General features: G+C 38.3%; 1 protein-coding gene across 5 annotated transcripts in view; it reads right to left on the reverse strand.

Moving 5' to 3' along the window:
• LOC143026468 (beta-1,3-galactosyltransferase 1-like) overlaps positions 1-10,917 on the reverse strand; it is a 33,826-nt gene that overhangs the window by 20,251 nt on the left and 2,658 nt on the right. The window lies entirely within an intron of this gene.

Raw genomic sequence — 10,917 nt, forward strand, 5'->3', positions numbered from 1 at the left:
GAGCTGCTTGAAAATAATTGTCAGAATTTCTTTCTGTGGTCAGTTCTTGTGGTGAAGTTTAGTATGTTTATCTTCTTGATAATCACTGTCAGATCTTTGACATGCTGGTATAAGGTCATATGGGTATCAAGTGTGAGGCCTAGAATTTTAGGGTTTGTTTCCAATAATAGGACTTGGCCATTTAGTTTTGTATGCACTACCTTAACCCCTTACCCGGCAACTTTTTTTTTGGAGGAAACATTTCATGACACTTTTTTATTGCTTTTTTTATAGTATTTTTCATGCTGATTATGAAAATAACTTTTATTTTTATCTATTACCAGTATTTTAACTGAAGTTTTATTTTGAAGATACCATTTCCAGCAAAAACAAGATAATTCATCTTCCCTTTTTTTATTTGTTGTGTTTGCAACTTTAGAATCAAAAGTAAAGAGAAAGTACACACTTATTTTACTGTTTTTATATCTTATTTTACAATTGATAATTCTAAATTTCCAGTGAATGGGAAGCATGTTTTGTTCCGACACATCACGTTAACATTAATGTCGTAAATCCTCCTCCTCACTTGAGAGAGAATAGCCATCATCAGATGAACTTGCACTCTCATCTGATATATCCAAGCGTCTAATTGAAGCTTCATATTCATTCTCATCTTTAGAGCTCGTCATCAGGGCATAATTTATAATAAAAAAAATAAAAAAAGAGTGTATGTGCTCAAAAGTGATGCGTCTGCTTTGTTTAACTGATAACTTATCACTAACAAATGCATCCCAAGGCAGAAAAGACACAGCTACCAGATGTACAATTCACTAAGTATACTTGTTGATGACTGAGAAGGGCCCTAATTCAATGATTATACTCATCTGTGCCAATTTTTGAAACATTATATTTACTCGAGTTTACTCGTCGCACTCTGAAAAAGAAAAATTGGGTGAAGACGAGTTTACTCATCCTTGCCAGGTAAAGGCATTAATCAAGCAGAGAAGAAAAGGTAAAGGGTGCAGAGATGATAATGGAAGAGATGGCAGTAAGAGGAAGATGTGCAGAGTATATTAGGAAGTGCTAAATGTGAAGGAGGATAGGGAGGGAAAGGTAGTTGCAGTGGGTAACGCTAAGAAAATGACAGTTGTACACAAGATTTGTGAAAAACTAAGATATACTGAGGTAAGTGCATTTCCCATATTGTCATTAAGCAAGCAGTCCTCAGATCCTAATGCCAAACTACTTAGTAGATGGCATTCACATCAAGCTCTATACATTTTGGTCCTCACTGTGGCTACATTCCTCTGTTTGTATGTGAAAAATAGGTCTGTCAAGTATCTCATCTTCCCCTTTTCATTCCCGTTATTAATTTAATTCTTCCCTTTTTAGAAACATAGGCTCATCCACATTTCAAATTTGTATATTAGCTTCTGTTGTCTTATTAACAAAATACCTGCTTGTGTTTCTCAAGTTACAAGAAGGATACATTCTTGAAATGATTGTGCAATTTAATTTTTGTGCAAAGTACAATATAGGTCACCTGGACAAGCATGACCATCTGGGTATGGAATTTGAATAGTTCCCAACTGTACTACTTTAAATAACACATGCAACTTAAAGAATAATAAGTTTTCTTCATCATGCTGTTTCAAAAACATGCAATTCAAACTAGTACAACTCAAAAAAATACCTCTCCTCCATTTTTTTCCCCCTTTATTCCTAATCCCGAAGCTCACTAGTTAGTACAGTAAATTTGGAGAGAGTGGGAGTTCTCTTTCCCATTACTAAGGGTGCAGAGTGAATCAATTTGCCACATGTTTGTGACAAGACAACCCTCCCTAAACCAATCAAAAAGTAACCTCCCTGTTATTTGATTGTGCTTACCCTCATGGCCTATCATCCAATAATTTTCTAATATGAATAATCCTAAAACTTGCTGATAAAATTAAACCCACCAACAAAAAGACAAATATAAACAGCAAAGCAAAATGTCCAGGATACACACAAAAACAAAGCAATATCATAAGCATTTCTAAAAAAAGAAAAAGAAAAAAAAAAACACAATGTCAGAAAACAGGAAAATAAAAACAAGTATGCAAGATAAAACTAAACACATAAGCTACTTCAATCATCACCAGTAAAGACAGAGGAAAAGCTACCAAGTGAAAAATTCACAGCAACAAAGAAAATGTCTTTTGAGCAGAGACGGCAATATCAAGAGAGACTGTGGCCGGTGGAAGGACCCAGAGATCCAACATAGTCAAGGACCCAAAGAAAGATACAAATCCTCCTCACCTTCCATCACCTCCACCCATAGGTGTGGCCATAAGGGGCCAGTGCCTGGTCTTCAGAACAGCCCCAGACATTCACTAATGTTACAATGGGAAATAGATGAAGAATTTGTTATAAAAATCCAATTTGGTTCTTATGCTTCCCATTAATTCAATTTCATACTTTGGTAACACTAGTGATCTCACAAATTTTAAATATTTTGGCTGTAGGACCAGCTCCATTGAAGGAAGAAGTCAAAACATTATAATTACTAATAAATTAATTTCTGGCAAACTTTCTTAACCTCTTCAATAGAAGTCAAATATTTGTGTGCACATCAGGTTGCCTGATGTATGATGATGCATCACAATAGTGCATTACAAAATATAAAGATTTGGCTGTTATATTTGTTCTCTTTCACCCTGAACAAATATAACATCACAGAAAACACGATCAAGCCTGATCACAGAATACGGGGGTCACTCAACTACTACAAAATAATCAGGAAGCTAATGACGACATCCTTGTATATCCCATTCACAGCTCATGATGCATATATAGGCATCATCATATTCAAGAGGTTAAGAATGATTATATTCCAAAATATTAGATACATCGTACTTATCTGTCCTTTTCAACACTTACAATATAATCTTCTCAAACAATACTAATTGTCCACAAACTGATACTTAACCTTTTCCATACAATGATGCCTATGTCGTCTTGAGGCATGAATGGGTATGTGAGGATGCTGGCATCGGCATCTTGATTATATTTACTTTGTAGTTGTCGCTGAGTAACCTCCAAATTCTGTGAACAGTTTTGATCACTTTTTCTGTGTTTATTATTACTCATAGTGAAAGAGAACAAGTAATACAGTAGTGAGTTTATATTTTATAATGCAAGTTGTGTGATGCATTGTACATTAGGCATCCAATGGTGCGCATGAGAATTTGGCTCGTATTAAAGAAGTTAAATTGTATACCTTCATTTTAGTATAACATCTGAAAGAGTAGACCATGGGATTCTATTAAACAAACTCAATTATCTCAATACTGCACACTCATGGAAGTAGTGTAAGTAATGTGTGTAATTCTGTTTCCATATGGGACTGCCTTTCCACATTACTAATGGTTGAATAAACTAAGAAAATTTAAATATTGCTGCAGTTGTACTCTACTAATGCCATCTTTATGGACTGAATGCACCATATTCACTACTTATGTAAATGTATTCTTCAATGCGACATTTTCAAACATACTTGAAATGATTACTAGCATCATATTAAACAGCAATGAAGCAAATGTTAATTTCTGCACTGTTGGGACTAGAAGTTCAAATACATTTTACTATGACAACATTTAAGACCAATTATTCTGTCTCATTACCTTTATATAACTGAGAGTTGAGAGCTGAAAGTAAATGTGGGCACAAAGCAAAGTGGCTGGCTGTTCAAGGAGTAATGCCAGAGGTGAGCTGGCTATATTAAGGGCACTGAGTGGTAATAGTGGTGAGCTGATGAGAACTTTTAGGAACTGGTTATCTTAAGCACTTAGGTTCACATGTGACAGTAAATGGGGGTGTGAAGGTGGAGGTGTAACAGAGTATGGCAAGCAACAGGTGTGTGCCACACACCTTCAGCAAGGGAGAGAAATATATGGTAGCTATAAATATATTCAGCAGTAAGTGGGAAATTATAATTTTCTTATTGTTTTTAGCCCTTTTACAATATTTTGCAATATAAGAGTGCTGTAGAAGCACTGCACACCCAATAATATATTGTATCATTATGCGGGAAGCACTAAGAAAATGAGTGATGAGTAAGGAAAATGGAGGAGAAATATGAAATGATGAAGTGAAAGCAGCTGTTAAGATGATGAGGGCAGGTAAGGCACCTGGGTTGGATGGATGCCATACAGAATGTCTGAAGAAAGGAGGTGCAGTTATGGTGGACTGGTTGGTAAGGTTATTTAACGTTTGTTTAAGAGAGGGTAGAGTGCCGGAGGACTGGAGGAGTGCCTGTATAGTTCCGCTTTACAATAGAAAGGGGGACAAGTGTGAGTGTAATAGTTACAGAGGGATCAGCTTGTTGAGTATAGTTGGGAAGGCTTATGGGAGGGTCTTGATTGAGAGGATTAGGAGAGGAACAGAGGGAGTAATTGGTGAGGAACAGTGTGGTTTTAGGACAGGTAGGGGATGTGTAGATCAGATTTTTGTGGTAAGGCAAACACGTGAGAAAGCTATAGGAAAAGGTAAGGATGTTTTTTGGGCTTTGGATCTGGAAAAGGCTTACAACAGGATAGACAGGAAGGCATTGTGGGAGGTACTGCAGATATATGGGATAGGAGGAAAGCTGTTAAGAGCAGTCAAGAGTTTTTACGAGAGTAGTATAGCTTGCATTAGGATTAGAAATGGAGAGAGTGAATGGTTTGAGGTAAAGGTGGGATTTCGTCAGGGGTGTGTTATGTCGCCCTGGCTATTCAATGTTTACATGGATGGGGTGGTGTGAGAGGTGAATGCAAGGGTAGTGGGTCAGGGGTTGGAGATGATTAACGAAAATGGAGAAAAGTGGGAGGTGAGCCAGCTGTTGTTTGCTGACGACACTGCACTTGTAGCAGGATCAGAGGAGGGATTCAGGAAGTTAGTGACAGAGTTTATGAAGGTGTGTGAAAGAAGGAAGCTGAAGATAAATGTGGGTAAAAGTAAGGTGATGAGATGTACAAGGGGAGAGAGTGACAGTAGGATGGAAGTGAGCATTAAGGGTGAGAAACTGGAGGAAGTGGATAGTTTCAGATACTTAGGTGCGAATGTGACAGGAAAGGGAGGAGTGGGGGTGGAGGTAGAATGTAGATTGAGAGAAGCGAGTAAATGCCTTGGTGGATTAAAAAGTGTAATGAGAAATAGATATCTGGGAATGGATGCTAAGAGGAGGTTATATGAAGGAGTGATTGTGCCAACAGCAATGTACGGGGCAGAAACATGGAACATGAGAGAGGAAGAGAGGAGTTTGAATGTGTTTGAGATGAAATGTCTAAGAAGTATGATAGGGATTACTAGACTAGATAGAGTGAGAAATGAGGAGGTGAGGAGGAGAACAGGGGTGATACGGGAGTTGGGAGATAGGGTTGATGAAAGAGTATTAGGATGGTTTGGACACATGGAAAGAATGAGTGAAGAAAGATTAGTAAAAGAAGTGTGGAAGGCGGAGGTGGAAGGAGTGAATATGAGGGGGCATCCTAGGATGAGATGGATGGATGGGGTGAAAGGGGCTTTACAAAGGAGAGGAATGTCTGTAGAGGAAGGACGGGAGAGGACAGAAGATATGGGTGAATGGAGAAGGGTTGTGTATAGATGAGGCTGTGATGCATGAGGGAGATGGGGGTTGAGGAAGTATGTATGAGAAAAAATTTGACACATCCTGAAGGGATTTCACCCCATCTCCTTTTCTGCATGAGGGGACAGAGAGGGGGGGTCACCAAATTTATGAAGCGGACTTGCTGTGGATGTGCTGTGTCTTGCGACACTGCTTCTGACCCAGGGCAGTGGACAGGATGCAGGGATGACCCGTCATCCAGGAGGTGCCATGATAGGGGAGAGGGAGGAGAGTGGAATATATGGGAAATGAAATGGGTGGGAGTATTTTCTATGCCTTTTTCTTTTTGGCTACTCCCTGTGTAAGGGGGAAAAAGCCTTTGGTATATGTATGTATGTATGTGGAACAGCATGTACAGTGGAATGTCAGGGGAGACTGTCAACAATATAGGCATTAGGTGTGTGGATCAACGAACGCACACTGTTTGAGTTCACTTTTGCTGCTGATATCTTATATTAGCTAGGTTTAAATTGTCTTTGCCAATCATTATATGGGTATAATAAGGACTTGCAGGAATTATAATGTAACATTTATCATTAAGACTGGACAGAGTGAGAAATGAGGTAAGGAGGAAAGCAGGGTTGGACAAGGAGTTGACTGAGGATGAGATGCATTGATGGGGTTAAAGGAGCATTGTAAAAGGAGGGGGATGTCTGTTGAGGACAGAAGGGAAAAAATAGAAGATCAGGGTGAGTAGAGAATGGTTGTTTATGGATCATGCTGTAATGCACGGAAGGGAATGGGTGGGAGATGGAGAGGGGAGTTAGAGAGTGATTATGTGTGAATATTTTGATGCAGCCCGAAGGGATTTCTCCCCATCATCTCTTTTTCTGCATGAGGGGACAGAGAGGAGGGGGTCATCAATCAAGTGAAGTGGCCTTGCTATGAATGTACTGTGTCTTGCTGCACTGCTTCTGACCCAGGGCAGAGGGCAGGTTGGAGGGATGACCCAGGAAGAGCCAAGAAAAGAGGGAGGGAAGGGTGGTGAATGGGTGTGGATGAAAAGGGTGAGATTAGAATTATGCCTTTTGGCTTTGGATACCACCTTTGTATGGGGGAAAAAGCCCTTGGAATATGTATATACCCAGTTGTAATTTACAGGACGAGAGGTATGCTCGTAGAGACCCGTTTTCGTATCTCTCCGCATCCAGTTTATTCTTAAAATCGTGTATGTATTTATTATGAAACCAAATGTTATCAAGTCAATCAATCAGAAATATAGATTAAGTTCCACCTAAATCATGGAAGCTGTTGACGAATGAAACAAACAAGACTTCAACGTGGACTCTTTCTATGATGAAATCATAAACAAGTCTATGTATATCTCCAAGACAAAGAATAGAGTTTAATTATAAGTAATGAAGTATGTCAACCATTCTACAGTACTCTGTAATTTAAGTGAGCTAACTAAAATTAATATAATTATTTCAAATTTGCACATATCATCTGCTTTATTTTCCAACTAATAAAATTTAACTGCACAAAAAAATGGAAAGTGGCAAATATATATCAACCTAAGAAATGAACATTAAAAATACACAGGGAAGAAAAAAAAAACTATGAAAAAGACTTAATAGAAAAATGTAATGATCAACCTAAATTATTCTACAGATATGTAAATGCTAAACTCAAAAATAAACAGGAAATAGTAAAACTACATCAAGGGAACATGGAATATACAGAGGATATAGAAATTGCTGAAATTATGAACAAACATTTCAAATCTGTGTTCACTGAAGAAAACATACGTAATTGGGATGAAGAAAGTGGAGAAAAATCACCCCCAATGAGAGAAATAATTGTGACATAGAAAGAAATAACGGAGCAAATAATGAACCTTGATGTCAGAAAACCACATGACCCAGACAGAATTTCAAAACTGGATACTAAAAGAATGCATAGATGAACTAATATACAAAATATATAAGAAAATAGATTGCTCACTCAAAGAAAGGTACCGGAAGACTGGAAAAATGCCAATATCATACCAATATATAAAGGGGAAACAAAGAAGACACAACAAGCTATAGACTGGTCTCTCTTACAAGTACAATAGCCAAAATTTGTGAGAAAGTTATCGAAAATAGATGAACAAAACATCTGGAGGAGAACAATATGCTAAATCTGAGACAATTCAGATTTAGACAGGGAAGGTCATGTACCACAAATTTTATCTGTTTCTATTCAAGGTTAATAGATATAATACAAGAAAGTGACAGATGAGCAGACAGTGCTTTCCTGGACCTACAAAAGGCATATGATAAAGTACCACACAAAGAAATATTAAGAAAACTTGAAACAACAGGAGGTATACAAGGAAAACTATTGAAACGGATGGAGGATTTCTTGCATGGAAGAAAAATGAGAGTGGTGCTTAGAGATAAAAATTCTATTTGGGAAGAAATGATTAGGTGTCCCACAAGGATCAGTTCTGGCTCTGATAAAGTTTGCTATATATGTAAATGACATGGATGAAGGTGTGGAATGTTACATGAACTTCTTTGCAGATGATGCAAAACTACTGAAGAAAGTAAGTACAGAAAAAGATTGTGAATTGCTTCAGAGAGATCTGAACAAGGTCTGGGAATGGAGTCAGAAGTGGGAAGTGGACTTCAACATTAAGAAATGTAGTATATTTGAATTTGGAAAAAGTAAAAAAAGAACATCAGGACAATATAAAATCAGTGAAAAGGAAGTAAAGAAAGTTGGTTCTGAAAAGGACCTAGGAGTAATCATCACCAAAGACATATCCCCAAATTGATAACCCCTAAACTGGAGTACGCTACAACACTATGGTCACCCAGTACAAAAAAGAATATAAAGAAGACTGAGAGAATCCAGAGAGCAACTACGTAGATGGCCCCAACATTATCAAAACTCTCATGTGAAGAAAGATTATTAAAATTGGAGTTGCCAACTCTGGAACAAAGAAGAGAAAGAGGTGACTTGTTGACCATCTACAGAATTATAAAAGGCATGGAAGTCCTTGATAGAGAAGACTTACTAAATTGGGATAAGAGAAACACATGAGGACATGGAAAGAAGATCAAAAAGGGCAGTGATAGAAGAGACCTGAAAAAGAACAGCTTTCCCCACAGAGTGGTGGATGTATGGGAAATATGAGAAGAAACAACAGTGTGTGCAAAAACAATACAAGAATTTAAGAGCAAACTAGATATGGAGAGATACAAAGACGGGACACCACAAGCGTAGTTCCCTTTCCCATAAGACACAACTATGTAAACTAGGTAAATACAACATACATGCATATATATATATATATATATATATATATATTATATGTATGCACATTGGTAGCTATATATGTTAGTTACAGACAGAATCACTGTTCAACACACCCAGTCACAGAAACCACCATACACCCCTTGTAAGCAAAAAAGGTATGGAGTGAACCAATTCACCACACATCTGTGACAAGATAACACCCCCTTATACAAACAAAAAGTAACCAAACAACATTAGAAACCATTCGTGACCTTCTGTCCAATAATTTTCCAAATAAAAATAGCCCTAAAACTTGACAATAAAATTAATCCCACCAACATTAAGACAAATATAAACAGCAAAGCAAAATGCCCAGGATACACACCAAAACAAAGCAATATAAAAAACAAGCATTTCTGAAAGAAAAAAAAAAACACCAGAAAACAGGAAATTAAAAACAAATGTATACCAGATAAAACTAAACACATGAGCTACCCCATTCATCACCAGCAAAGACACAGGAAAAGCTACCAAGAAAGTGAAAAACTCACAGCAACAAGGAAAACGTCCTTTAAGCAGAGACATCAATATTACTAGAGACTGCAGATCCATAGAGCCAACACAGTCAAGGACCTGTTTATTGCGGTTGTTACTGCCATAGCTAGGCACCATGGTGGCGGATTGAGGCTTGCCTCAGCTGACAGTTGGGGGCCCGCCATGACATCTGTTTGAACCCTGGTTGCAGTGCAGAGGTTACGAAAGGCATCCACTCAAGTAATGGGCCACGACCACTGCTCACCTTGGACCTGAGGTGACTTGGGCATTATTGCGTGTGATACATCACCTTCCTCCAGGTATTGTCACTGCAGTGGCATACTGTGGACACTGTCTCCTGAATTCATGTATTAGCAGTTCCAGACCACTGACAAGGTTGAGGTCCAAGTAGGTACCAGCCCCACAAACTATGAAAAAAAAAAAAAAAAAAATCAAGGACCCAAAGAAAGATACAAATCCTCCTCACCCTCCATCACCTCCACCCAGAGGTGTGGCCACAAGGGACCAGTGCCTGGTCTACAGAACCTGCCCAGACATTCACTAGTGTTACAATGGGAAATAGATGTAGAATTTGTTATAAAAGTCCATTTTGGTTGTTAGGCTTCCCATTAATTCAATTTCATACTTTGCTAACACTAGTGATCTCACAAATTTTAAGCACTTTGGCTGTAGGATCAGATATGTCATCAGCTCCAATAAAGGAAGAAGTCAAACCATTATGCTTACCGTAGTGATGCTTACCGTAGTGATGTCAAAGAGGCAAGGGAGCTAGAGCTCTTGTGAATAGCCTCTTCTCTGAATTTCTACAGTATACCGGTCATATCTATTCTTGAACATGTTGATACTTGAACTATTAACTACATTTTCCGGTAGACTGTTCCATTTGTTTACTACTCTGGCGTAAAAAAGTTACTTCTCTTGGTTGTTCTGTACCTTGTTTTCTTTAGTTTCCACTGGTGCCCTCTGGTCTCATACCTTTCTCTCAGTTCAATTTGGAGGAATTGACTGCAGTCAATATCCTCGTCTCCATTGAGCATCCTGTAAACTTCAATCATGTCCCCGCATATTCTTCTTGCCTGTAGGGTGGTTAGTCCCAAGGCATCCAGTCTTTCACTGTAGGGTATTTCTCTTAGTTGGGGAACAAGTTTAGTGGTTCTTCTTTGGACTTTTTCCAAAATGTTAATGTCTTTTTTCTTATACGGGGACCAGGCTTGTACAGCATACTCCATAAGGGGTCTTACCAATGTTGTATATAGTGCTAGGAATATTTCTTTATCCATACAAGTAAATGTTCTCTTGATCCTTCCTAACATAGAGTTGGCCTGGGCAGCAGCCTTAGATATGTGTACAGTAGGTGATGTGTCAGGTGTCACATATACCCCCCCCAAGTCTTTTTCTTCTGTTGTAGACTGCAACGGGAACCCATTTATGTAGTAATTATAGTTAGCGTTATTTTTCCCGACATGCATCAATTTACATTTCTCCATATTAAATGTTAGGAGCCATTTCGC

This window comes from Oratosquilla oratoria, chromosome 6 (genome assembly GCF_046742065.1).
Source record: "Oratosquilla oratoria isolate Oo_2021 chromosome 6, ASM4674206v1, whole genome shotgun sequence".
In the NCBI taxonomy this organism is placed as follows: domain Eukaryota; kingdom Metazoa; phylum Arthropoda; class Malacostraca; order Stomatopoda; family Squillidae; genus Oratosquilla; species Oratosquilla oratoria.